The 26,019-nt window shown below is 38.0% G+C and overlaps 1 protein-coding gene across 2 annotated transcripts in view; it reads left to right on the top strand.

Moving 5' to 3' along the window:
* CDK6 (cyclin dependent kinase 6) overlaps positions 1 to 26,019 on the top strand; it is a 133,865-nt gene that overhangs the window by 3,146 nt on the left and 104,700 nt on the right. The window lies entirely within an intron of this gene.

Below are 26,019 nucleotides of genomic sequence, written 5' to 3'. Positions count from 1 at the left end.
AGCAGTAGTGGAATGTGCATTCTGCCTTTTTAGATGCTTTTATAGAGAGCTGTAGATTATCGTGTTAAAAAGAAACAGCAGCTTAAGACTTCAGGCTTTTCAACCAGTCTTATGGTTGAGTACTGTTTGGTACTAATTTTCACCACGAGCTGCTGATTGTGCTACCAAGAGGGTAAAAGTACAGGTATCAGACCTTACTCACAAAATGGTGGCAGTGGCCCCAGGATGTCCTTTCTGTTGTGTCAATAAATAAATCCTGCATAAATGACCTGTGCTCTCAATGACAGAGCTAGCCCTACCATGACCTCCTACATTTTTCTGTAGCTAGAAACCTTCAGCAACCTGTGAGCGTCTTTTATTAAAATCATGGACTTCAAGAAGTAAGTTTCACTTTGCAGATACCCAGATTGAAACTGGCTAGCATCTTGCTGGTGGTGCTATATTAGCAAGAGTATTTCCCATTCTTTGTGTTACTTATGTACATATTACACAGCAAAAGAAAAACATTTTTGTATGCCACTAACACCAAGACTTCTTCAGTCTTAGAGAAATAGATACTCTGAACTTACAGGTAAATTTCAAATTACATTGCATGTGTAATCATTCTTTTTCGTAGGGTCTGAGATCAGGGGCTGCAAGAGGAAAGATGAGACAGAGAATGATATTTAAACTATAGGAGTCAATCACTAGAGATGAATTAACTTTTGTTCATTTCAAGGCAGTGTAATGTGACAGACTCCTTTATGTCAAAACTGAATAGGCAAAATGTGTATTCTGAAATGCTGATCATGGAGTGCATGTCATCGGTCTCACTTTAGTGAGCAATGGGACACAGGCTGCAGCTCACACTTCCATTGATCATCAAGCAAATCCACAATTCAGCTAGTAACCATTATTTTGGCTGGTGCCTAGTAATGCCAGAGGCTTAGTCAGTATACTCTAAAAGTGGGCATCATACGTTTAATCACTGAAGCAAGTGGCTTGGTTAAGAGGAGCACACACAGAGTTCTTCCTTGGCAGTAGAGGGATAATGGGGAGTTGTGAAAATCTTTGAAATGCAGCCCATTAGTTTATGGGAGAAAATGAGGATTTAGTTGTCCAGGTTTAGGCATTTATGTATTTGAAAGCGGAGTCTTGTTTTGGAATAATTGAACATAATACTTACCTTTTTTTCTACCTCCGACATCTTCCCACATAATGTAAAAGATCTTTTTAAGAGTTTTCTAATCGTGGATGCAGCTAAATTATGAAAATAGAGTTCTTGTTTTCCAAAAAGCTGTTTGACTATGCAATTGCAGGCTTCTTTTGCTTGATTTAAATGCAGTTGAATCTCAGCAGAGCATTGCATAAATACATTGAAGCTTCAAATATTGTTACAAGCTTGAATGAAAACTAATTCTCTGCAAAGCAATGAGTGTTTCAGCGAGCAATATGAGAATGTAATTTCAATATAAAAATCTGTGAAAGTGTGTTCCAGGTCCTCATAGTGGTGTGAAACCTGTACCTTTTGCCATAAACAGCATTTCAGACACAAGGGGCTGGTTGGTAATGTATCAAGGTGCCTGGGATATTGGTTACACAACTTTTTCCATAAAGAGGAGAAGATAAGCAATTTTAAACATGATGTCTTCTAAAATGTGAGGAATGCTATTCAAAAACTCATGTCTTTTGTCAATATTTTTAATCTGTAGAGCAGATTAGGAACCCTCTGGAGTGACCAGAATCGTATCCCTCAAATGGAAGAAATATTTGAAAACATTTAAATGGCCCAGTTCTGTTAAAAAATACGGTAGAAGAGTTTGCAATTTATTGAAATTAAACATCTATTTTTGTATTATGTAAATATACTCAGAAAAGGAAATACTGTAAAAGAAGTTCTGCAATTTTAAGCTACTGATCTAACTGCACTTACTTATTGAACATATTATGCTCAAAATATTTTAATTGTTTGGGCACGCATTCTGGGAACTGCTATCATGGCCAGGCTAATAAATAAAACAATTCCAAATGCATTGTCTGCATACTGGATTAAAATGTACATTGTTTGCACAGCACTGGGATAACAGCACAAATACTTAAAACCAAGTATTTTTGATTTGGAGAGGACATCTAGTTTTTTTCTGAATATTACAAGCAACTAGCCTGAGACAACTATGTTGGAACTGCAAATACTGTGTTGTATCTGTTACTGCTGAGTAGTGGCATGTGTGATCCATGAGCTGCTCAATGCAAGCCAGCAACCATTCAGTGAGTCAACATTTAGACAGACTTTGTACAGATGAGGTGCACAGGCATCAGCTACAAGTAGAGATCACAGGCCACATGAACTTAAACTGAGTGTCGTTTTCAACTCAAATGGTTGCTCTAGGCTTCTTCAGAGGATGCAGTAAGGATCTCAGCAGCTCAGGGCTTCTCTGTTGCCATGAAGTGGTGCTAAATGTGGAGAACAGTTTGGTAAGGAAAAACACAGTACTTTCTAGGCATAGGTAGAGCTCCATGGTTTTGCTGGTCGCAGAACCATGATTCAGGAGTAGCATTGCTACTTTAGCCCAGGATTGTCTTAACAGTTGTAGATTCACTTCCTCTGAGAAATAGCTAGTGCCAAAATTGGTTTCCAGTGCTTGGCACTAGGGTTGGAAGAGAATTTTCTCCATAAGGTAGGAATGTCTAAGTAGCAGAGAATAATTTTAAACGTAATATTTATCATATTTTTCCCTGGTACTGCTTGCTAATTATGAAAGCTTTATTTTGTGTTCCTTTGTTCTAAGTCTGTAATTTCCATATTTGTAAAATGAAGAGATGCATTTCTCGCAGCTCAGTTGCTTTTACAAAGAAATGAAATTAGATAAGACTTCACTGCAGAATAAAGCAACACAGGGTGCAAGAAAAGAATAAAATGGAAATTTTCATCAGAACAGTGATGGTAATGAAGATCTCTGTACTGTAGTGGAAATAAGGAGGACTGATCTAAAATTTTTTAAGACTGTTAAGAAGGGCATGGAGAAAAAGCAGTTAAGATAATTGGTATGTGCTTAAAATCCTTTACTGTTCACATTTACCCTTTTTATAGAGCTCCTCTCTGCCAGGACACCTTACTTTATTCTATTTATTTTCACAAAGCAAAGTTAAAAATAGAATCTTCAAGAGTAAAACTTACTGTAAATCAATCTGAAAATAGCTATATTGTGGGCTTGGAAAAGTCCCTTGTAGCTGGTAGGATGCTCAAGGTGCTCCTCTAGCTCACCTTTCAGATAATAAGATGTAATGCTTTAATAAAACTTTAATATATACAGTAGGTAAATCTGGCAAAACTTGGTCTGGCACCTAGTGCTCTTCCAGTTGGGAAAAATGAAATATATGTAGATAAAGAACAGACTTTGCCAGGAATAAATGACATATTAGATTCAGGAAATTCCTGTGTGTAAAACCCTGCTGCAGAATATCTGTAAAAATTCTTCTTGTGATTATAATGCTAAATTCAGCTGTATCTTGCATTCATTTTATCTCTCTCCTGCTGGTAATCAGATGAGTCATTTTCGCCATCTTCATCATCATCAAACTGTGAATTTGCACTCTGGGAAGGTGATATGCAAGACAGACTACTGTAGTTCTTGGCATGCTTGTTTTCTATCATATTTATATTTAACAGTTTAAATAGCACTAAACCTTAAGGACATTGAACAAAATGCAAAACTATATGTTTTTGCTTCCTATCTCATAACTTTTCTTTTATAAATACAACTTCTTTAGTATTTTCATGGTTTAGTAACTATTTAATTTTAAAATAACCAAAATTATTGAATATGATTTATTAAAATATAGTCTAGTCTGGGTTGTTATTTCAAGGGTGTCAGAGATCTTGCCATTCAAAGTGATCATAACCATGTAAGAATTAAAAATCTTGATTCTCTCCTTCCTGTAACTTTGCAGAATATGTACCCTATCTAATTGACTTAGGTTCAACAGAATGGTCCACCTAGCAGGAAGTCTAAATCTATTCCTCATTCTTTTCTGTATACAGTCAGTGGCGGGGAAGCACAGTAATTTTGACTATTTGCACAGTTATGCCATGTTCAAGTTTTTATGTTATTTTATATCCATTGAACTATAAATGGTGCTGTAAACTGCTCTCTGTGGTACAACAGTCATGTCATGCTACTTTTTCCTTATTTTTTCAGTCCAGTGGTCCATGCTGTTGTCTCTTGGTTTGCACTTGAGTACTTGGTGGAGCCTATCACCTGATTGCCTTGGCAAGGCTACTTGAGTGTTGGGGAGAGAGGCTGGTGCATGGGTCACTCCCCCATCCCTGTGTATGCTAACATAAAGACTGACACTTTCTTGACTTGCTCAGAGGTCCCAGAAGTGTGTAATTAGCTTGGGGCTTAAAATTTCCTTGTCCTTAGAATGTCTTTTTATAAGTGTCTAAGGGTTCCCTGTCTAACCTGATAAAGCTTTCAGAACATATGAGTAGCAGATCATCATACCTAGTTAACCTTTTGGAAGGCAATTTGAACATGTATTTGTTTTACTTTTTTCTGTTTGTTAAACAAAAATAACGGGGAAGCATACAGAGGAGAAAAATTCAAGAGGCTGTAGCTAGTTTTATTTCTCTTTCTAGTTTTTGGTGATGCTGATGTTGGCTTCTGGCTTTATTACTGTACTGGTAATAAGTTGAAAGGATGATCTTCTCAAAATCATTGAGATGTTCCGTCCTGTCAAGTGAAACATTTCTATTTTAGGTGGTGTTTGTCTGGTGAATTTCTGCTTCTATCCTTCATTTTTCTGCCAAGCTAATGTTAAACTTCAAGTCTGTGAGGTCATTCTTGCACTCTAGCAGTGTGCTGTATTGTGTGATACAATTTATTTTTGTGTAGCATCACTCAGTATGGCAGCTGGCAAGCCCGTGGAGACGAAGAAATGGTGATCTTTGCATTGCTAGTTAGAAAGCAATGTGTCTTGCACACAGAAGGAGTAAAATAAGATACAGGGATGGAGTGGAGCAGAAGAAACTGAACTTGAAACTTGCCACGTATTTGTGTGGCAGATGAATCTCAGCTGAGGTAGAAATGTTGGATGAGTAATGGGAAGGAAAAACTGAATGAGCTTCAGAGTCAGTTTTAGTCTCACACAAACAGGATGGTCTTCAAGGCAGATGTGAAGACGGGAAGTGCCTTGGCAAGGGAAAGGCATTTCCAGGCTGGAGAGCAATTTTGGTCAGAAGGCAAGGGACATCATCCCTGCACTGACTGGCCACTGTGAGGGACACTGCTGAGGTCTTGGGGAGGAAGGGACTGCCTGTCTGGAAATACTGGCTTCTCTGATGGCTGGAGGGCAAAGGGAATGATGTGGTTGCCATTGAACAGGGCACATAGGACCTGGAAAAATTTGTTAAGTGGTCAGAGGACACTGGGCAGAGAGTGGGCATGAATGCTGGCCAGTCGTCATCTGCTTGCAACCTTACAGTACACAGAATGAGCATGTACAGGGAAAACAAGGATATTCTTGCCAATCATATGAATTGTTTGTTAGTTATGGATGTGATAGTTTGGTTTTAATACATTATCTGGCAGAAACAGGACAAGATAAGAGCATGTCAGGAAGGAAGGGTTGAGTATGGAATGGACTTCTGAGCCTTGGGAAATTCGGTTTCTGGAGTGAGTACAAGACCATGTAGAAAAAATATTTTATCTCACTCTAAATCTTAGTTTTTTACAAAAAACATGTTTCCAGTCTTTGTATGAGTAAATATTAGTCATTTTAGATTATGTCCAGTGCTCCCTTCCTTCTTTAAATCTGTGCATGGTTGTATCTGTGCTGTTCTTGAAGAGATTTAGCCCTGCTGGGTCCTGTCTGGAATGGAAAACCAACTTCTTTCACCAGAACCATTGCTGATGGCAGGCTGTGACTTCCAGGCAAGGGAATGGAGTGAGGCCCAGGATTCAAAACTGAGCCTTGAAAAGGTTTAGATGCCAGGAGAGTGGACGGTCCACACCTACAGACAGGGGCCAGGGTAGATTTATTGGGACTTTACTTCATGGTACTCACTTCTGACTGAAGTGTGTAACAGAGCAGGGAGAAGAAAAGTTGCTTACTTTCCCAGGGTTTAAAAGAGAGCAGACTGGACCTGGAGTCTGTGACTGAGCAAAGCACTAAGTCGCTTAGGTGGGCTTGGTGGGATTTAAGCCATTGTTTGAAGCTTAGCACAGGTCTAAGTACATTGTCAAATAGAAATAGCTATGATACTAAGAATACACTGAATTTTAAAATGTATTTCTGGATAGAGTTCAGGGACAATATACATCAGAATATAAATCACAAAAGCTGATTCTTATTAATGTATTAGATTAAAACCTATATCTAGAAAACATTTCTATTAAACGTTAAAACGAATCATGCAGAATAAGTATTACAGCTATCCTGACAGAGTAGTAATATGAATTTGACATCAAGAGTGGTTGTCAGCCCTATAGGTGATGTTCTGAAGTTTAAAAATTGTTCTATAAAGTTTTGTAACAGTGAATAAAATAGAAATTGCAGTTCATTCTGAAACTTTGCTGTATGTAGAGGATTTAGTTTGCTTGGTATGAAGTCTAGTTATTTTCCAGTGTTGCTGAACAAGTTGCTTCTTAATGATCTAATGTACGTATGCCCATATACATACATAACTAAGCTGTGTTTTTTCTTTTAAAAGAGAGAAGATTTCTCCACATTTACCTGTTCTTCATATCTTCTTATATTCTGAAAAATACTTCTAATTATCCAGGCACAATTGTTTAACAGGTATACCTTTAAACTCTAAAGAATTTGTATTTAATACATAAATCTCTTCAGAATTTTCCAAGGAGTACTTTTTCTGATCGTGTCCTTTGACATTTTCCGTTTGGGAAACTGCCATTTAGGAAGCTTTTGATGAAATGATCGTCAAAGAGTGGGCATGTGACTGTTGGTTTCTGAACTCTTTTTAAAATACCTCATTGCATCCAAATTATTGTATTGACTTTTGCATTTATTTATTTACCCTTCACCTTTGAAAATCTGTCCCATCATTAGAAAAAAAAAGTAAATAATCTGCTAAATAATCCCTTTAAAATCAGACCTTAGATTTCTAACAACACAGCTGTGTTTTCTTTAGGCAGAATAAAAATAATTTTATATGAGTAGTAAGAAACGTATTCGTATGATGGTTTAGAGTTTTTTAGGGTTTCAGAAGAAGATGGGTTTCTATTATCTGAAGTATCTTGCATAATTTTTGGGATGAGGTGAACATTTCACACACCTAAATACAGGGTATGCCAATTTGCTGATATTGGTAGAGTTGTCTTTGGGTGGATTTCCCATTGCATACCTAGCAAACAATCTGTGAGCTTATCAAAAAGTTCTGTACTGTTTTAAAAGGGTTCATACCAACACTGACTGCTTATTACTCTGGGTTATCATTAACAGGTGACTGATCTTTTCTTAATAAAAGAAAAAAAAACTAACTCAGACATGAATTCATCTTTACAGGAGTTTCCCATATTTAATGATAGAAAACTCAGTTCTAGTATAGATGAATCATACTGAGTTTAAGTGAAACCTATTGAGTTTGGACTTTTGAGACATTAGTCAGTGCAGAATATTACATATTTTGATAGAAACAGAGAAATGAAGTGAGAAATAGAATGGAAAAGCCTGTGTGATTTTTTTTTTCCCTCTCTTTTATGTGAAACTTTGGCTAGTCTTTTAATATCTATTTGAAGTGTGGTCAGTGTGATAAATTGCTGTTTAACAATGCCAGAGAGCTCCCTTTTCCCTGAAATCAATTAATTATAAACTGGAAATTTCAGTACTTTGTTCACTGTTTCTTAAGTTAGCATATTTCTGGGAGCTTTCTGTGATCGTAATTCCTAGCTGCACTGTTGCTTTTGTTTCTCTTCGTCTGTGGAGCCAGGGCTCTACTGTAAGGATAGAATTCTATCACTTTTTTTTTCCACATTTGATGTGGTATTTTGCATACAGCTGCAGAGTAGACAGTTACCTTTGAAAAGAACATTTGGCTGGTTTAATTTGATTAGAGCAAACCACCTCAATCATTACTGAACTAAGACCGTTTTCACTTTAACTTGGCTGTAGGAGTTGGGAATGTACTGACTGTGCTTAGATGTTTGGGGGAGGACTCGTTTGGATACACAGCTACCACTGAAGTGAAACAACCTTAGAGGACCTTGCATACTCTGCTCTTTCCCAATAAAAAGGGAGGGCTGTGAAGCCACTGAATGTCACATTTAACTTTCCCTCATTGTGACAAGGAATTGAATTCTTTTTATACAAAAAATTTGGAAATGTTTAATGCATACAAATACAGAATCATACATTTTTAAAAAACACCATGATACTAAAAACTGACATAGGATATGAAAGTCTTACATTTACAACAGATGTAAAACATGCCTAGCAACAGTATTTCGAATAAAGTTGTAATAAAATCCAACATATAAATAGAAATATGGAGGGATTCTCATAGATACATTATATCCAAGTTAAAATTGAATCCCTTTTAGTAAGTTTCAGTAAGATTCACTCTTTTGGAGTTTTGATTTTCTATCCTTTTCCTCATCCTGTAGTATATTGGGGTGTTTTTTTAGTTAGCATATGGAAGATCAAATTAGATACTTAAGATTCACATAGAATATTACGTATTCTGTATGATTTTTGCTTTTCAGTTTCCCTCACTGATGATCACATAATTTTCCTAGAAAACCTCTCATGGCTGTCTACAATATAAATATGTCTCATCGTAAATGACAGACCTTCAATAAATTGTAGTCAGCTGGTATTCTCTAGAAAATACAGTTCTGATCTTTAAGTGCCCTGACTTTGCAGTAGTGCATCATCATATATACGGATTTTAACTAGAGGATTACAGCTGAAGGAAGAGTTTCCTGCTGCTTCTTGCAGAATGTTCCAAAAAGCAATATGCATAGTTAACTGTTCATCCGTGTCATCAGTCTAACACTTGCTGCTAATGACAGAATTGCTTACACGTCTTCCGGCTAATCCAAGAATCGAGTTGCAAATTTAGGGCTTGGGTTTCTGCTGGGGAATTGAAAGAGCTACACTGATTCAAACAGCTTTGGTTGTTCAGATTATGAGCTCCAAATGTTAAGGTGAACAAAAACGCATTAACATAGGCAGACTGTACAGAGGTGTCCCATCAAACATGCCTATTCGAGACTTCACCGTTTAGAGTTTACATGCTACAACTATTGCATTCACCAAACTGAGGTATAAAAATTCATTAGGTTTTCAACTGAAGTGGATTTAGCATTTCTGTTTCACTCCTAATTATGTTCCCGTTTTGCACCACAAATAATTCCTCTCTAACTCAGTATGTATCCTCTGAAATACTCAATGTCTGCTTCTGTGTTGTCACCTCATCATGTTGTACAACGTTGTCTCTTGACTCCAGGTTGCATCACAGATACAGTCATTTCAGTGCAGTGTACATCTTCAAGAGCCAATGCTTCTAGTGCAAATGCTTCTAGAGCTACAGTTAGAGACTTTGCTGTACAGTATTGAAATTTATGTCTAAATGTGACTCACTAACAGCACTAGAACCTTTATTACTGATTTCCAGGTTCCTTCAGGACACTGAAAGTCAATGACCTGTATTACTTCTTTGTGCTAGGAAGTAGATTATAAAGTGAATCTCGTTTTGCCAGCTTTATCTATCAGCATACTTTGTGTTTGTGAACTTTATGACATAGAGATTAGGCAACATCTGCAGTTTAATTAGTGTGTTGTTTATCCTTAGATAACCTTCTAGATTGTTAATGGAGATAGGCCTACCCACTGATCTTTGTGGTTTCCTCACAGACATCTCTAATCAATTTGTTGCCTCACTGTTTATCTCTGCTTTTTATAAAACGCTGAGCAACAAGTTTTGATCAAAGCAGTAATACCCATATCCAGACAGGTTGGAATCAATGACTATAGTCTGAGAATTAGAATGATATGTCTCATTAAACTTAAGGCCGGGCCTAGACAAGTTAATACTTTTGCACAACGGAGCACCTCTACTTCTTCGTTGCATAGAATTCCATTCATCATACTGCCTTTATGTTTGTAGCATCATTTAAAGCAAAAAAGGTATTACCTGGCATTTCTTAATTCTCAGTTGCTTATTATTCATATTGTCTCTATTCTTAAGAACTCAAGAAGGTTTTATTACTTTTAAATTTTACTTGGTCAGATCAAAACACCATTTAGAGATGTCATGTATTTCAGAAGCAAATATTTGTGCAGAAGTGAAAAAATACCAACAGAAATGAGATTAGAACTGAGATTTATGGCAATACAAGAACAAGAATAGTTAGGATTTGGACAGAAGAGACAGGTAATCCATTTGACTAAAAATGAAAGGTAATTGTGGGTATAGATAAATGGCAGACAGGTGAATGACACTGCTAAGGGGGTTTTCTTAGAAGACATTTGAAGTATATTGAAATATCCCAAATCAAAATGGTATTGCGATGTCTGTAAGAAAATACAGTTCAAAGGCTGCTTGGTTTCCAGTATGCCAAAGTTGAGCGTGAACAAAACTATTCTGCAGAAGCAAAGCTTAAGTCATGAAAAGCAAATAATCTTTTGCTGTCCTGTATATCAACCAAAGGATATTGAGCCTATGGCTCTGAAAGAAGTTGTGAACTAAACAAAGTTCATGAAGATACTCATAAAGCACAATTTAACCACTGATGATGGTAGACAGAGTTCAAAGACAAGGAGACAAGGTTTAAAGACAAAACTTAGAGATAAAATCAATGAAGTAGCTCTTCCTACAAAAAAGAGAGATCTCTCTACATAGCCTGAAGTAACTTGCAACAGCTGATTTAAGAAATTCTAATAGTCAAGACACACAGTCATAGTGGCCACAATTGACATTTTTGGATAAGGGAAGGTTCCCAAACTTGACATAGTAACAATAGGCTTTAGAAAAGAGAGATTTAGAAACAAGAAGTGATCAAAAATTCAGTAGTCAGGAGGAATTATATGAAAAAGCTTAGATTTGAAGTGGTGAGTACTTAAAACAGCAGCACAGTTTTTGTCACTTGGGTCATAACACCGTTTGCTGACATCATGCTCTCTCCAGTCACTGAAATCCCGGTTGCTGTTTTGGGCTATATTGTCTTCTGGGTGCTAGATACAGAAGGGCAGTTTAAGAGACTTGGATTCTTAAACTCTCCGAAAGAATGGGAGACAGCAGGCTTTCTTCACCCTTTTTATGGCCGCGCTTCAGTGTATCCTGATAGATTCAAAAAGCTACACATAGCCATGCATAACAAGATAAGGGGAGGTGAGATAATTGTGAGCAGACGCTTTAATCATCTGAATATAAAAAGTGTACTCCATCCTAGTAATTTAGAGCCCCCCCCATAGTGGGTGCAGAGTGAGCATGTGCTTTGGGAGAATAATTCATCCCACTGACCCTTGGTGTCCATGCTGGAGTACAATGAATTGCTCTCTGGAAATGCTCATTTTGACTGTAGAGAAGCTCATGTGGACAAGCTTGAGAAAGTGGGCTCACGGGAGTCTTGTGAGGTTTAACAAGACCAAGTGCTGGTGCTGCACCTGGGTCAGGGCAACCCCCAGTACCCACACAGGCTGGGGATGAAGGAATGTGGAGCAGCCCTGTGGAGAAGGACCTGGGGATGCTGGTGGATGAGAGGTAGGACATGACCCAGCCGTGTGCACTCGTAGCCCAGAGAGCCAAACGTGTCCTGGGCTGCACCAAAAGCAGTGTGGGCGGCAGGGCAGGGAGGGGATTCTGCCCCTCTGCTCTGCTCTGGTGACAGAGACCCCACCTGGAACACAGCACTCTGCTCTGGGGTACCAGCTCAGGAAGGACATGGACCTGTTGGAGTGAGTCCAGAGCAGGGCCACCCAGATGGTTAGAAGGATGGAGTGCCTCTCCTGTGAGAGAAGGCTGAGAGATTTGTGTTTGTTCAGCCTAGAAAAAAGAGGGCTTTGGGATGACATACTTGCGGCCTTCCAGTACCTGAAGGGAGCCTACAAGACTGAAAGAGGGGGACTTTTTACAGGAGCTTGTAGTGACAGAACAAGAGGGAATGGCTTCAAACTGAAAGAGGGTAGGTTTAGATTGAATACTAGGATAGAATTCTTTACTGTGAGGGTGGATGAGTCATAGAAGAGGTTGCCCAGAAAAGTGGTGGGTTCCCCATCCATGGGTGTGTTCAAGGGCAGGCTGGATGTAGCTGAGCAACCTGTACTAGTGAAGGGAGCGAGCAGGGCAGGGGGATTTGAAGTAGATGATCTTTAAGATCACTTCCATCCCAAACCATTCTATGATTCTAATGTAGAGTGGCTGCCTAACTGTAACTTGCTCTGTCTCAATGAGATGAATGCCAGTCAGTAAAGTTTGAAGGTGAAAAGTGCTAGTAGAATAGAGGAAGTGCGAGTAGAGAGTTTGTACAGTAAATAACAGATGTCACAAAATCAAAGAGGAAATTATTTTGGGTGTGGGAGAACGAAAAGTTAGTATTGAAATTAGAGAGTACTTGAACATGAGAATTTAGAAGGAAGACAAAATGAGTATTACAGGGGAAATTTTTTTTTAACCAAAGTCTGTCATACATGGACTATTGGTAATCAATCAAGGCTTGTTCAAGACACTTGTTTTTATCACTTGGCAAAAATTATGCACTTTCTCTAGTAAGAGAATGTGGGTTTCTGTGAAATTTACTGGCTTCAGACAATCTGCTTCTAGTTTGTGTTTGGCATTAAAGTGCTAAAGGGAACTGATAGTAGCTGGGAGGGATGGGCATTGCCTACTTATGCTGCACCCAGTTTTAAGCTCCAGCAGAAGCCATTTTGGTCAAAAATTGTTCATGTTTCATAAGAGGAAAAGTAACTGACAGTGTGTGTTGGAGATGGCTGTTCATGCGGTCTACCAGCAGTTTAAGGCACCTTTCAAAGTTTTCTCAGTTGTGGTTTCTCTTTTTGTCGTTACTCGTTACTCCGCCATACTGATCTCATACAGGATTTGCCCCAAAGTGGGTTTATTATGTGATTATTGAAAAAAATTTGATGCTGCACATAGTTTCATTGTCTCAATTTAATTTTGGGCAAATTTCATGAGTATACAGTTGTAAATATTTGGAAAACTCTGGTGTCTAACTTGCATTCCAGTCTTAATTATCCCAGACATGAGTTTCTGTAAAGGAGGGGTGCTATACATTTATCTCTTGGAATAATTTTGGGGGAATTTCTATTTTTCAAAACATGTAAACCCACATTGCTCAATAACAACTTTCAAAATTAGAATCAGTCAATCAAGACTGCTAAAAGATTCTGCTCCATGATTTTTTATATTAAGTGTCTGTTTTACATATAACAGCTTTGGAAACAGTTTTATTATGGAGCTACTGATACAATATAGTAGTAGTAAAGTAAATAATCTACTCTATTAAGCTGTTTGGATATGCATATTACACGTGTGGGTATATGTGGAAAAGGAAAACCATGAAAATGTCAAGATTTGACTGCATTTACCTTGAGAATTACTATTTTGTAACATGGGTTAGTATTATTAGATATATAGGACTGCAGTTAGTTTATTGCCTGTGCTTTAAAAATGTGTGAACAGTTTTCTATTTGAAAGTTTAGAAAAAATGGAAAGGGCAAGTTAGCAAATAAGCCATCCCAAAAGCTAATGCATTTTAAAAAGTTGCATGACATTGAAAATTGGAAGATGGAATTGAAACTCCATCTCACTCTTAAATATAATAAAATAGTACATTTTATTAAATGTGTTCTGGAAAGAGTAAATAAAAATTGCAAATCCTAATGTCAGTGGCAAAGAGCCTAGGCATCTTTAACCTCACCTGGGCAGCAGGCAACTGAACAGGGAATGCCAATGTTGAAAAGCAGCAAAACCAGTTTTTTTTGATATATGGCTTTTTTCTCCTCTTGTTTGCAGTACAAATATATATTTTAAGGGCTTTAGAGAATATTTAGATGATGTGATTATGTTTCTCCTTTATTGACCTTTTTGAAGTTTTCAAATCTTGCAAAATTCAAGGTCACTTTAATCTTTCTTTTTTCAAGCATGAAATTGCAATCCCTAATCTGCAGTAGTCACTCAGTTCAAGAACTGAGTCATCCCAGAGCACATCCTTTATACAAAAATATTGCAATAACATTTGTCAGCTTTTTTTGAAGTCTGTTCTTGAAATAAAACTAAAGTCTTCTGAATGGACATGGATTATCATGGCTTTTCTAATATATTGATCAGTGTTACTTTCACAAGCCTGGAGAAGTGTTATTTTGCTTAGAAATATCTAAATCCATGTCACTTCTCTGCCTTCTGTGGTGAAATTGTGTGGACTATACTGAGTTTAGATCCGTAGTCATACACTGTAAGTGCTTGTATGGAGAGGCATCCTTAGAAATGAGGACTGCTGTGTCTACCTGGATTTAGCAAAAAATAAAGCTCTACTGTATATGTTTCTTCCAGTGGACTTGAGGCAGCCATTGGTCAGTCAAATATTTTCATAATCAAGATACAGATTCTTATATTAGAACATCTAGATACCAGTTGTGATGTTTGAAAACCAAGATATGCCTGTATGAAAAGTAGGTAAGGGAAATCACCAGCTAGTTTGTCTTTCTTCACAGAAAGTTACTTCAATTCTGCGATAACTCAAGAAAACAACTGAATGGACCTTTATAAAATATGTGAACTAAGTCACTTCTAAGTGGAGACAGCTGGGGTCTATTTAATATCCTGTGTAAAATGGTAGAGGTCAGCTTCCTGGAATAACTTAGGAGTTTTATTTCACGGATATCGTACTGCTTCAGGGACCTGGGGTGACGGTAAGGCTCAAACAAGAGTGCACCATAAGGTAAAGCTCCAGTACTGGAGCTTTCCTAGCTCCATGTTTGCTGTGGAACAGTGGGAAGCATCTTGTGGCCTGCAGTATCTACACATTCTCAATGTAAATGTCTGTTGAGAGAGTGCTTATTAATGCAGGCAACTAGTCTCAGTTTTTTCTTCCAATCCTGTAATGTGATTCAGGCTTTAGGATACTAATCGAAAATCATTGAGAAGTCATTGAGAATCTTTGAGTCTTTGGACAACTGGTGATTCCCAAATGTACTGATCACCCTAAATTATTTTATAATTTGGGACATTTGTTTCTAAATCACTTACCTTGGAAGTTTCATGGTTTTTTTTCTCTATGCAATTAATGGAGCCACATCTTTGCTATCTAAGATCGTACATTTCCTTAATGTGTTCCCTGTATCTATTCCATTTAATTAGTCCTTGAGTTTAGAATCTGATTTTATTTCCATTGTGTGTTGGACTTGTCAGTAAAATAAAATTATCTTTGTATCACTGGTAACTGTTCACTCAAACAAAAATTCAGAATTTATATGATACAGCAATTGATAACATTGGTAGTTCAGTGACACCATAATTAAATACCTGTGGTGCAGTAATCCTGAAGATTCACATGAAAAACTCTGAATCCTAATTTTCTAATGATCAGTATGATTACATACTTTTCATATTTGTGGCAGTTTATCTTTTCATTGACTGCTTTTTAAAGCTGAAGATAAACAGAAGCACTAAACTAGAAGTAAGAAGAGCGTTTCTGTTAGATGGGAAAAAGGTGAAGATATGGGAAAGAAACGTAATGTGTCACTGGAATGGACCACAGAAGAGGCTTTTGTAGACTGTGGTGTTTCTGTGGTGCACGTACGGTGCGTACCATTGCCTGTTTAATCAGCTCTACAAAGGCTCAAGACCATCAGCTGTGGTATTTTTGTGCTATTTCTCCTAACAGAGGTAAATAGGGTGGTTGTGGAGTTTTAGGGTGGGATATAGAAAATAATGAGCAACTCCTCCAGCCTTCATTGTCTCTTGACTCCTTCTTGAAATGAAAACATTTACATTAATAAAATAATTCATATATGGCTTATAAAAGGTTAGAACAATTTCTGTCTCATCCAGTATTTAAATTCTGAAGTGAGAAAGGTATTTCATGGTGTAGAGTGGGACAGACCTGAAGTGGTAATTCCTGGTAAATTAAGGCTCTCATTGACTTCTCTATGATCTTAAGTAATGCATGTCCACTGCTTTGTAAGTCCTTGCAGCATTTGCAAGCAGATGGGAGCCAGCCCTGCCTCACTCCCAGGCAGATGCCTCCTGACTCTGCTGATGCCGTGAGCTGGCTGGCAGCCACGAAGCCATGCTAGCCTCCAGAGCCTCAACCATGGGCTCTGCTGTGCTCAGGCCTCCCTCAGCTCTGTCTGCCTGGGCATCACAAAGCACACCCTGCTTTGCTGGCACCACCTGGGTACATGGACCTTGTTTTCATTTGCCTACATATAAAAATGTTTTAGCATTCCAGGAACCAGACCTTGTTTTGAAAGATTTATTACAGTTTGCTCATTTCTTTCAGAATGTGAAAGATGATGTATGCAAAACAATAAAAATGCAGTTTTGCCATGTATTTACATCTGACATAAAGTGTAATTTACAAAATGCTGAATTTATTTCAAAACTATCCATACATTAAAATGTAAACCTTCATCTCATGCTGCTCAAAGACGCCCCAAAAGAAATAGTTGCCTTTGCCCTGTAGTAATAAAGCAGTCGAATAAAATTTATTACCAGCTCAAAATGCTACTAACACCTCATTTTCATTGCCAATCTCTTCAAATAATCTTTAATTTGTTTTCTTTTACATATGTGTGCAAGAGTTTAAAGGAAATACTTAAAGAGCTGTATAGCCTGTAGAATGCTTCACTCCATGTGCATTAATCTTTAAATGGTTGGGTCAACTATGCCATGTGAACTGACTATAAAGGAAGGAATCTTGTGTCAGACATCTACCTTAAGAATTGGAGGATGACGGCACCTGAGAATTTGTAAAAAATAGATCTTATTTGTTTACTTTACATGTGCTATGAATTAATTTTTTAAGAATAGACGGCTTGATAGAAGAAGTGACAGGACAGGCAAGGAGCTTGCATGGCCACATATGAGTTGCCATGAATGGGAAAAAGACCACTATGATGCCCACCTCTTAAAACACTTGCAAGATTTAGTTCTGATGAAACATGTAAGTAATTTGCATGCTAATGGAAAAAAGGATCCCTTTTTATGTACTGAGTGTTTAAGAGCAATTGCCCCCAGCTAAATTTATTAAGCCAGAAGAATCTTGTAAACTTCTATTGAAGATTTATTAGTCCCATTTGTTTCTGTTCTTCAGAACAGGAATATTAAACTCAATCCTGCAAGTTTGTCACAGGTGAAACCCCCTTTCAAATTAAAGGAAATTCTGGACTTGGGCCAAAGCCAGTTAAACACATGTACTGACTTCATGAGGCCTAGGTAAAGGCTCTTGTATGCTGAGCTATTTAGGATTGATCCTGGTCTTTGAGGGTTGAGTGGATAGGACAGCAGTGTTTTTAGCAGATGTTTGTTTTTTCTTTTGACTTCACTCTCATTTTGTTTTAACTTCTACATGGAAGAAATACTTTAAAATAACTTCAGAAATTAACTGAACAGAATCTGTAATCCCACCAAGTAAACTGATCAGTTACAATTTTTCTGGGAAAGAGTAATCTCTTCTAAATTCAGTTAAAGGCTCTTGTCTAAGGTAGTCATTTAGGCATTTTCCTTAGCAAGCAGGGAGAGACAGTACCCTCCCCCAAGTGATTCAATGAACTTGCTTCTTTCCCCTGAATAAATGAAGCCCTACATGACCCATTCAAACTAACCACCAGTCACTGAGTAGCTCCATTACAGGGGCTGTATCTCTTCCATGGAAGCTGAGAGGAGAACTCATTGCTTCACAAGCTAGGCAGGGCTGTGGTACAGATGAATGGCATTTGATCCATCTAATGATGGGTAACCAAAGACTGCTATGTTCAATGAAGTTGATAGTTTTCTTGCAAGTCTTAAATCTGCCTTCTGCTGAATTTAGGTACTTTGTAGTCCCATAGTTTTGATACTTTGGTTTTAGAAAAAATATCACCTCATACTTCACTTTTTCTTTCAAAGGTATCTATTACTCTACCACTCAGTTTTTCGTTTACAATGCAACCTAAAAAGAAGGGGGCAATGTTTATGTGTGTAGATCTGGTTTCTTTGCAAAACCTGGCGAGATCCTGTTTGTTTTTCTTGCCCATGAGAGCAATTGCCTTTGTCTTCTGATTTTTGGAAATCAGCTGAGTGCTGTTTACTTTTGGGCAGATGGGATGTCATTCATAGCACGTGGAGTAGTGGTGACAGGACACAGTACAGTGCTGCTGGAAGGTTGCTTGAGTTCACAGTGCTCCCTTCCAGGTTTTGCTTAAGTAAATGAGGATCTCCCTTTGTCTGAAGTTCATGGTGCTGCTGACATCATGGCACACAGGAGTATTACTGGGAATACATTTTGGCATCAAAACCTGATCTAAGTCACTCTCCTTATCATGTGTATACAAAAGGCATTATGAACTACATTTCTGTTTTTATGTGATATAACCTTATGCAGGACAAATATGTGGAAAGGAGCACACAAAGTGCAAGACATCTTTTGGACTTTTACTTGGCTTAATCCTGAATGTGACAACTGCATTCACCACCTAACCGCTTGTGCTGAAAGTGGGTAGATATGTCTGATCCATTTTTAGAAAATTTTGAGCAGTTCTAGTGAATCCATAAACAGATTCTTTGAACAGATGTAGACATTTTTTAAAGTTGTTTTCATGCAGTTTAAATATGTGGTGTTAAATTGCTGTTTCCATTTTTAAAATAACAAGAACTATTCACATCTATTGCTCTTTTCTCGTCCCCCTGGTTAAGACTGGGAGAACAACAGTAGATAGTTTGTTAAGAGTTTAAGGACAAAAAAATCCTGTGATGAATGCCTTAGAATACATCATGACCATAGTTTTCAGAGATGAATGCCCATATTCAGGAATTGAGTACTTAAGGGTAACTAAAAAGTTAGGAAGGAGAGATTGTGGTACAGATAAGGATGCTTAAGTGCAAAAGGGGACCACACATTTGGGCCCCAAGTTGTAGAGTTCTCACTGCATGGCTAAAAACCAGATAGGGGTTTAAATGGAAGACATTGTTCTATGCAGGCAGTGACTGGCTGAGGATGAGAAAGAGGAAAGGTATCAGGCAGATAAGGCAGATAAAGCTGTAGGTGATGTGTATACTTAAAAATCACCCAGGTGTTTTGCATGCTGCAAGTTTAGTGCAGCATAAGTTCATGGTAGTTCAGGGCTGGTGGATCATGTAGGGTCAAGATCTGTGGCAGGTTTACTCTGCACACTGGTGCTCTGACTTCAAAAATGCATTCTCCTACTGGCAGGTCTACAAAAATTTCATACAATACTCAAAGCTTGTGCTGTCATGTCAACTGACCATGCTGTCATAGCAATAAACAGACTGGTAGAAGTTTGCACCCTGTTTCTCCGTGATGTTGCTGTCATTCTCTTATCAAGGATTTCCTTTCTATAATGTAATTTAGAGAGACAAGAACTTTTTAGTTAAGAAATGATACATAATAAACAAATGGACATGAGAGTGAACCATACACTGTTTTACTGTGGTGGGTGAACCATGCACTGTTTTAGTGTGGTTTACTCCTTTGTCTGCTAATTGCTTTCTGTTTCATACCTGGATATATAGTGCCTTACATTAAAAGGTCTGTAGATTTCCTTAGTGATAGTATTCCCTGAATACAATAGAACAACACAATTAATATAATTAATTTAATTTTATTATTAACATCCCTTTTTACTAATATATATGCTGCTTATTTACTTTGTGCAGGTTTAGTATTGTCAGCTGTAGACAATTTAGCCTTTTGTTTTTCTTAAGGCTTTTTTTTTTTTCTTCTTCTGTTTTATGTTCTTTTTCTTTAGCAGTGGAATTCATGGTACTGTTAAACTATGGAAGTTTTCTCCTTCTAAAAGTCATCTCTTGATCCTTCTTTGATAAAGACAAACTGTTTGGTCCCAGCTCTATCTGTGAAACACAGAAATGTATTTTCTTACAAGGCTTTAATGTGTGTGTGTCTCACAAATCATTTCAACAATACTTGATGCCAGTAACAGAACCAGCAAAATATTTTGAATCTACTGCTCTGTCTCCACTCCTCTTCGCCATCACCATCACAACTTTGGTCTCCTTTCAAGTGCTGTCGCTACTGGTCCGTCCTGGGAAGTGGTAGTGATATCATCAGCGCTCAGGTGTATTTGCAACCTTTAGCAAGGCTCTTGACCTTGCTTTGTGGGTCCTTCAGTATTGCTTTCAGTCAGGCTGCTTCTTTTCAGGTTGCTTGTATTCCAAGAGTTTAGCCTATGCTGGGTGGTTAATTAGGGCTCAAATAGCACATGAGTTTTCAGTGCAGCCACCATCGTCTGTGGCTGTAGAGTAACCTGGAGGTCTTTCAGGAACAGCAACCCCTGGATTGATGATAAGCATGAAAACAGAGGACCTCTTCTGTCATATTCTACAAGCAGCTGCTTTGTTATTCTTAGGTTCTCCCTTGAATCTAAAGAAGCAAGAGTTCGTACTCAAATTTGCATTGGAATTGTATACAACTTTTAAAAACCTGAATTAAATACCTCAGGAACTGCTCTGATATTGCAGAAATTTAAAAAACTATATAAGACTGGACAGAGTATCAAACAGTACATTTGATTTCTTGCAATTAATTTTTTTTATGTAGAGTGAAAGTTTATTATTTCTTTTGTTATTTTTGATTTGTTGGCATCAAGATTAAATCTCATGTGTCAATAGATTAGATTATTAAACCACTGAAGAATGAATGATCATTTATACTGTGGTAAAGTATAAATTTTGAAGATTAGTTGTTTTTACTTAAACCTAGAAGAGAAGTGTTCATCTTAGATTTAGATCCTGTGGGTCTGGCACGAGCATGAATTCAAAATGCAAACTGAAATGTGAAGTCTGTAACAAGCAGTTTGTGAGCTACAGTAAAGAATAGCTCATCTTGCACAATGTGTAGCTGGAAGTCTGGGGTAACATCTGGGCTCCTTTCATTTGAATTAAACAAAATCAATATTCAGGCATAAGTTTTACTTACATGTTGAGCATATTAGAGAATCTGCAAAGGAATACAGCTGTTCCCTGAGGAAGGTATTACAAAGAAAACCTAAAAAACTTAACAACAGATGCAAACACACTGCCAATGAATGGGAGCATCTTTAATTTGTACTCTGAACTGGAAGCTTACAGAAGCTTGCTGGAAGCTCACAGCACTGTATAGCGGCAGTGTACGTGACTTTGAAAGGCAGTGTACATTTGCTTGTTGAAGGATCACATGAGAGCACTATGAATAGGTCAGACAGCTATTGCTGATCCTAAACAATCTGTCAACGACTGTCTTCATAACAGGCCATGTTATTTTTCTGATTCGGGGGTGACTTGGCGTGTCCCTCGCCTGCCCTCGGACAGACTGTTTGGTAGGGCAGCACACAGGCGTGTGTTCAGGCACCACCCAGCTGGTATTTTCCCTCCATAATGTCTAGGGCTCAGTGTGCCACTGTTTATCAGTTTGGATAAAATCAATTGCAGTGAGATTGTTCATGGTGAGGAATAATAAACTTTTGAACTTTTAAGCATTTTAAACACTGGTGAACTGTAGAACAACTCCTGAAGAGAAGTTCTGCGAGGCAGGATATAGTTTGAATTACGGAGTCTTACGAGATCGTTTTTTGGTCCTTGTCTATTAATCGCTCTCTGCAAAGAAGGTGAAAGAGAAATGACGGTGTGAGGGCTAAAAGAGACAGCATGCTGCTATAAACAAAGAAGGGTGCAGAGAACATCTTGTCAGGCCTATTTTTCCTTGAAGCAAAACTCTTTAACAGCTGCATCTTTTAGTGGCTTGGGTGGCACGCTGAGAAAACGTACTTGGCTTTTTCATCCTTTGGGCACAAACCTTGGTTTCTGTTGAAAATGAAAACGAGTTTTGGTGGTTTCATTGGAGCAGACATTTGTCTGCATCACAAAACCATTCAGTCTGGCACCAGAGCTCGTCATTGCTTGAGTGGGGCCCAGCGCAGGAGAGCAGGGGTGTTGCAGGTCAGGGCTGCAGTCAGGACTGAGCGTTGAATGCTTGCCCAGTCAGCCCACTCTATCGGACTTTAGCCAGTGCTATTTACTTCGCTTTCAAGAGCATCTATTTCTCCCTGTCACTTTCTCTGTCTCTCTTCCTCACGCACACTTAAAGAACAAAAACCTCTTTTATACAGCTAAGCATTTAAAATAATTTTTCCAAGTCAGAAAGGGAGAGAGACTGGAAAAAATTACAGCACAAAGCTCAGCTTGCAGATGAACGATTGCCTTGTCATCCTAATGTCCCCCTTCCTTCCCTTAAACCTCACTGGTGAGTGGGCTGTAAGCAACAATATTGGCTGGGCTCTGGTGGGGTAGGTCTCCAGACCAGGACTTTCTGCTCCCTTTCTTTTATTGTACTGTTGCTTTTCTGTGGTAGCTCTTTCTGCTCTGTGGACACCAGATAAAGAGTGACTGACGTCAGAATTAAAAACATCTATCTACAGTTTATCTACCTGTCCTAGATAAATTAATTTATTTTGCCTGATATTAAGTTCTGCCTTTACAGCTATTTGCCTAAAAGAGATTTCTCCTAGAGACGAAATCCTAGTCTCCAGGAGTCTAGGATCCTAGTCTTTCCTGGAAGGGTAGCACAGCAGGAGAAATGTTCATTCCAAATTCCAAGAACCCAGTAGAAAGTAGAGAATAAGGATTTAAGACATAAAGTTACCATGAACACTGTAGACATACCCAAGCCTATTTTATTCAATTGAGTTTGGCTCTGGGCATCTCTCTTCTGCTGGCTGGACCTGACTGTGGGCTTGCTGGCAGTGCTGCAGGCAGTGCTGTGCCCTCATGCTCTGTTTCCAGTACCAAGATGGTTCTGTTGGGCGCAGTCGAAGTCTGTGTTATGTTGCAGTCTGCTGTGGAGGCATACCTTAAGCACTCATACACATTGGGGCAGCTGCAGCTGGAGTTACAAATACACTGTGAAGCTCTTGAAGACCCCATGTGCCTCTGAAAATGGAACTTAAGTCTTGCATTATTATGTGGTTCTACAAATGTTATCCCAGGAAAAAGGCAATTTAAATTCTTTGAATTTAGTAGGCTGTTCATCTACATAATTTTTCCATCTAAAAGTGTTTTACTAAAGCTACTTTGAGCAAGAAAACTCTACATCTGAAATACCAGCTTTTGGTAATTGGTATTTTTGGTATTATGGAGAAGTGGGTGATTGCTGATTGAAATGAGACAAAGCAGTATGTCCTGAACTGAGGGAAAGAGCTCTGTCATATGTTTCAGAGTGGGAAGCTCTATTTCCTGTTTTGCCGTGTGAGACTTGGTTCTCCTGATGCACATGTTCCACTCCAGTTGCCCAGCTATTGTCTTCTTCATGTGAAAGATGACCCCTTTGTTCCAATACATTGGGTATTTGTGATTCCAAGTAGAGACTGGTTTCTGTCAGCAGTCTTTTTTGTATCTAAATCAAGAAATGAAAAGGTAACTAATATTAAAAGTGGGGGTAAAACTATTTTTTTTTCAAGGAGTACCTAGCTTGTGAAGTTGGGGTGAACAAAGGGCTTGCTGCTGAGTGACTTCCTGAGAACACAAGAGTCTAAGGCTGCTGCTGAAATTTGGACTAAAAGGAGGACCAACTGTCATTCTTTAGTACTTCTAGATATGAAAGACAGAAATTTTATGTGCTTATGAATATCCTTCAGGATTAACTTGAGCCAAAGGCAGTAAAAGCAGAAGTTGTTCTGTCCTCCTCCTCTTATTTGTCAATATACTTCAGTCATGGCCTGTGATAGTCTTGGTATCCCAGTCTTGTGGTGTTTACATAAACACTGTCAACACACAAGTTCTGTGCTGGTTTTCTGTCATGCAGATAAATACCTTTCAGAGTTAGGTTGAGGCCACCAAACTCTTTTCATCTGTACTTTTGCTCAGAGTTGTGAAATCTTAAAACTGTAGCATATTATGCCAGTATTTACCTAACGACAGTCTTCCAAAGCATTTCTCCTACATATAAATCAAAAGCTCCAATTCTCTTCTTCTGTTACACATAAGCCAGAAGTAAGTCTTTCAAGGAAGACACTGTTCCAAAGAAGATTAAAATAAATCTATGTTATTAGAAATCTTCAGGAACCAGGACTGGTTTCATTCAGTGCTGACAGTGACTGCACAGGGATACATACATGTTCATGTTGGATTAGTCCTACTGCTGTAAAAATAGCCTTGGACACATTGGCAGTAAGAATCTAATTCTTGGTCTTCCTTTTGACTATGATCCAGTTGATTTGCCAAATGCACCTACTCTTCTATTTGACCAATAGCCAAGAGAAATTATGTCCTACAGTTTTTTCAGGTGTTACAGTGAGATCTGTTTTTCAGTAATTATTGCACATGGTTTGGGGTGATGGACCTGATCTCCATCACTGTTATCTCAATTTGCTCAGGAAAAAATGTTTATGCTACTTGAAAGCAGGAAACTTCATAGCAATTCTCAGAGCATCTCGAAAGCAAATCTAGTAACATTTAGGGACTTTCTAGGATTAGTTAAAATCTACCACGCAGTAGATGCAATAGTTTTCGAAGTAATAACTGTCTTTCCTTTAAAAGCATTAGGTATTCATATTGTAAAATGAAGGTGAACTGAGGTTGCATTTGTCGGATTTTGTGTTGTAAGAAGCTATGGAGACTTCAAGGTGCATCATTTGGTTTTCTGCATGCAAAAAATGCCAAAGTATTTTTGTAGGAAGGCGGGTATTCTGCTGGATTATAGGAAGATCCACTAGGTACTAAACACATAAAATAAAACAGAGACAGAGGTTTGTAGCTGATAAGCTGCTGCTTTAGTACAATTAACTTGAAAAAAAGTCTGCATTAAAACCCAGGTTCTCTGTTAGTGTCTCTTCAACAGTGTCCCAGTTCAGATTGACACGATGGGCGGTGTATGACTCCCAGCCAAACATCTTGTTAAATACTTGCAGGATTTCCCACAACGGATCTTACTTTAATCAAATAATTTAACCTTTTTTTTTTGTAAGTACAATAGAAGGGCAGGGCTTGTGTTTACAGAGTATTCAGTATGGAAATCCTGTATTAATTGAGGTACGTTTACTTCACTTAGGACAGTGTCCACATAATAACTCTTTAAATAAAAGGCCTTATGCTGTTGTCTCTTCCAGGGAGGCAATCACGTGCAATGTTAACCCATCACATACAGAAAATTATGAAGAATTAGCTTTAGAGATGTACAGTGTAGGCAGTAGAGATGTTCCTAATTAACAAAGATGATTTTAGGGGTGATATTCTCATAGTGAATGTAAAAGAGCATAATTTATAAAAAGTATTTTTGTCCCTGTGGAAACTGCTAAATAAAGAGGCTGTGTCTTTCTCAATCTATTTCAAGAATGATTAGCAGGAGCAATACCAGATGTTGTTTTTTTGTAATATCATGGATTCATACGACTTGTGACTTAAATTACTGTCTTTCTAAGGTAGCAGCTATATTTTCTGTGAGTAGACACAATGTACTTCTACTCAGCCCTGTGCACAATCTAGAGCTTTTATGATTAACAGTAAAGCATTTAGAGTTTCACGTAAAGAGTATATAAAAAGTAAAGATAATATTATTACTTGATGATAATATTACTACTCAGTAAAAGGTAACCAGAATTGTGCTTCCCTGAATTCTTTACTTTATTGTGCCAGAAAATACCAGCATCAAAATAACACACACACAGAAGAATTAACAGTCAACATTTTCCTCCACAGCAAGTTGGAAATTACATGTTACTTCTAAGTTTAATACAGTGAAATCTTTTTTCCTTTTTTTATTGAATTATAACTCTGCTATGGTTGAAAATATATTCCTGCCAGTGTATGAAATACCTGGCAAAAGGGGTGTTCTAGAACATTTTAGGTGA

Source organism: Catharus ustulatus, chromosome 1, assembly GCF_009819885.2.
Source record: "Catharus ustulatus isolate bCatUst1 chromosome 1, bCatUst1.pri.v2, whole genome shotgun sequence".
Classification (NCBI taxonomy): Eukaryota; Metazoa; Chordata; class Aves; order Passeriformes; family Turdidae; genus Catharus; species Catharus ustulatus.
The sequence above is the reverse complement of the archived record's forward strand: the minus strand, read 5'-3'. Positions and strand labels throughout refer to the sequence as shown.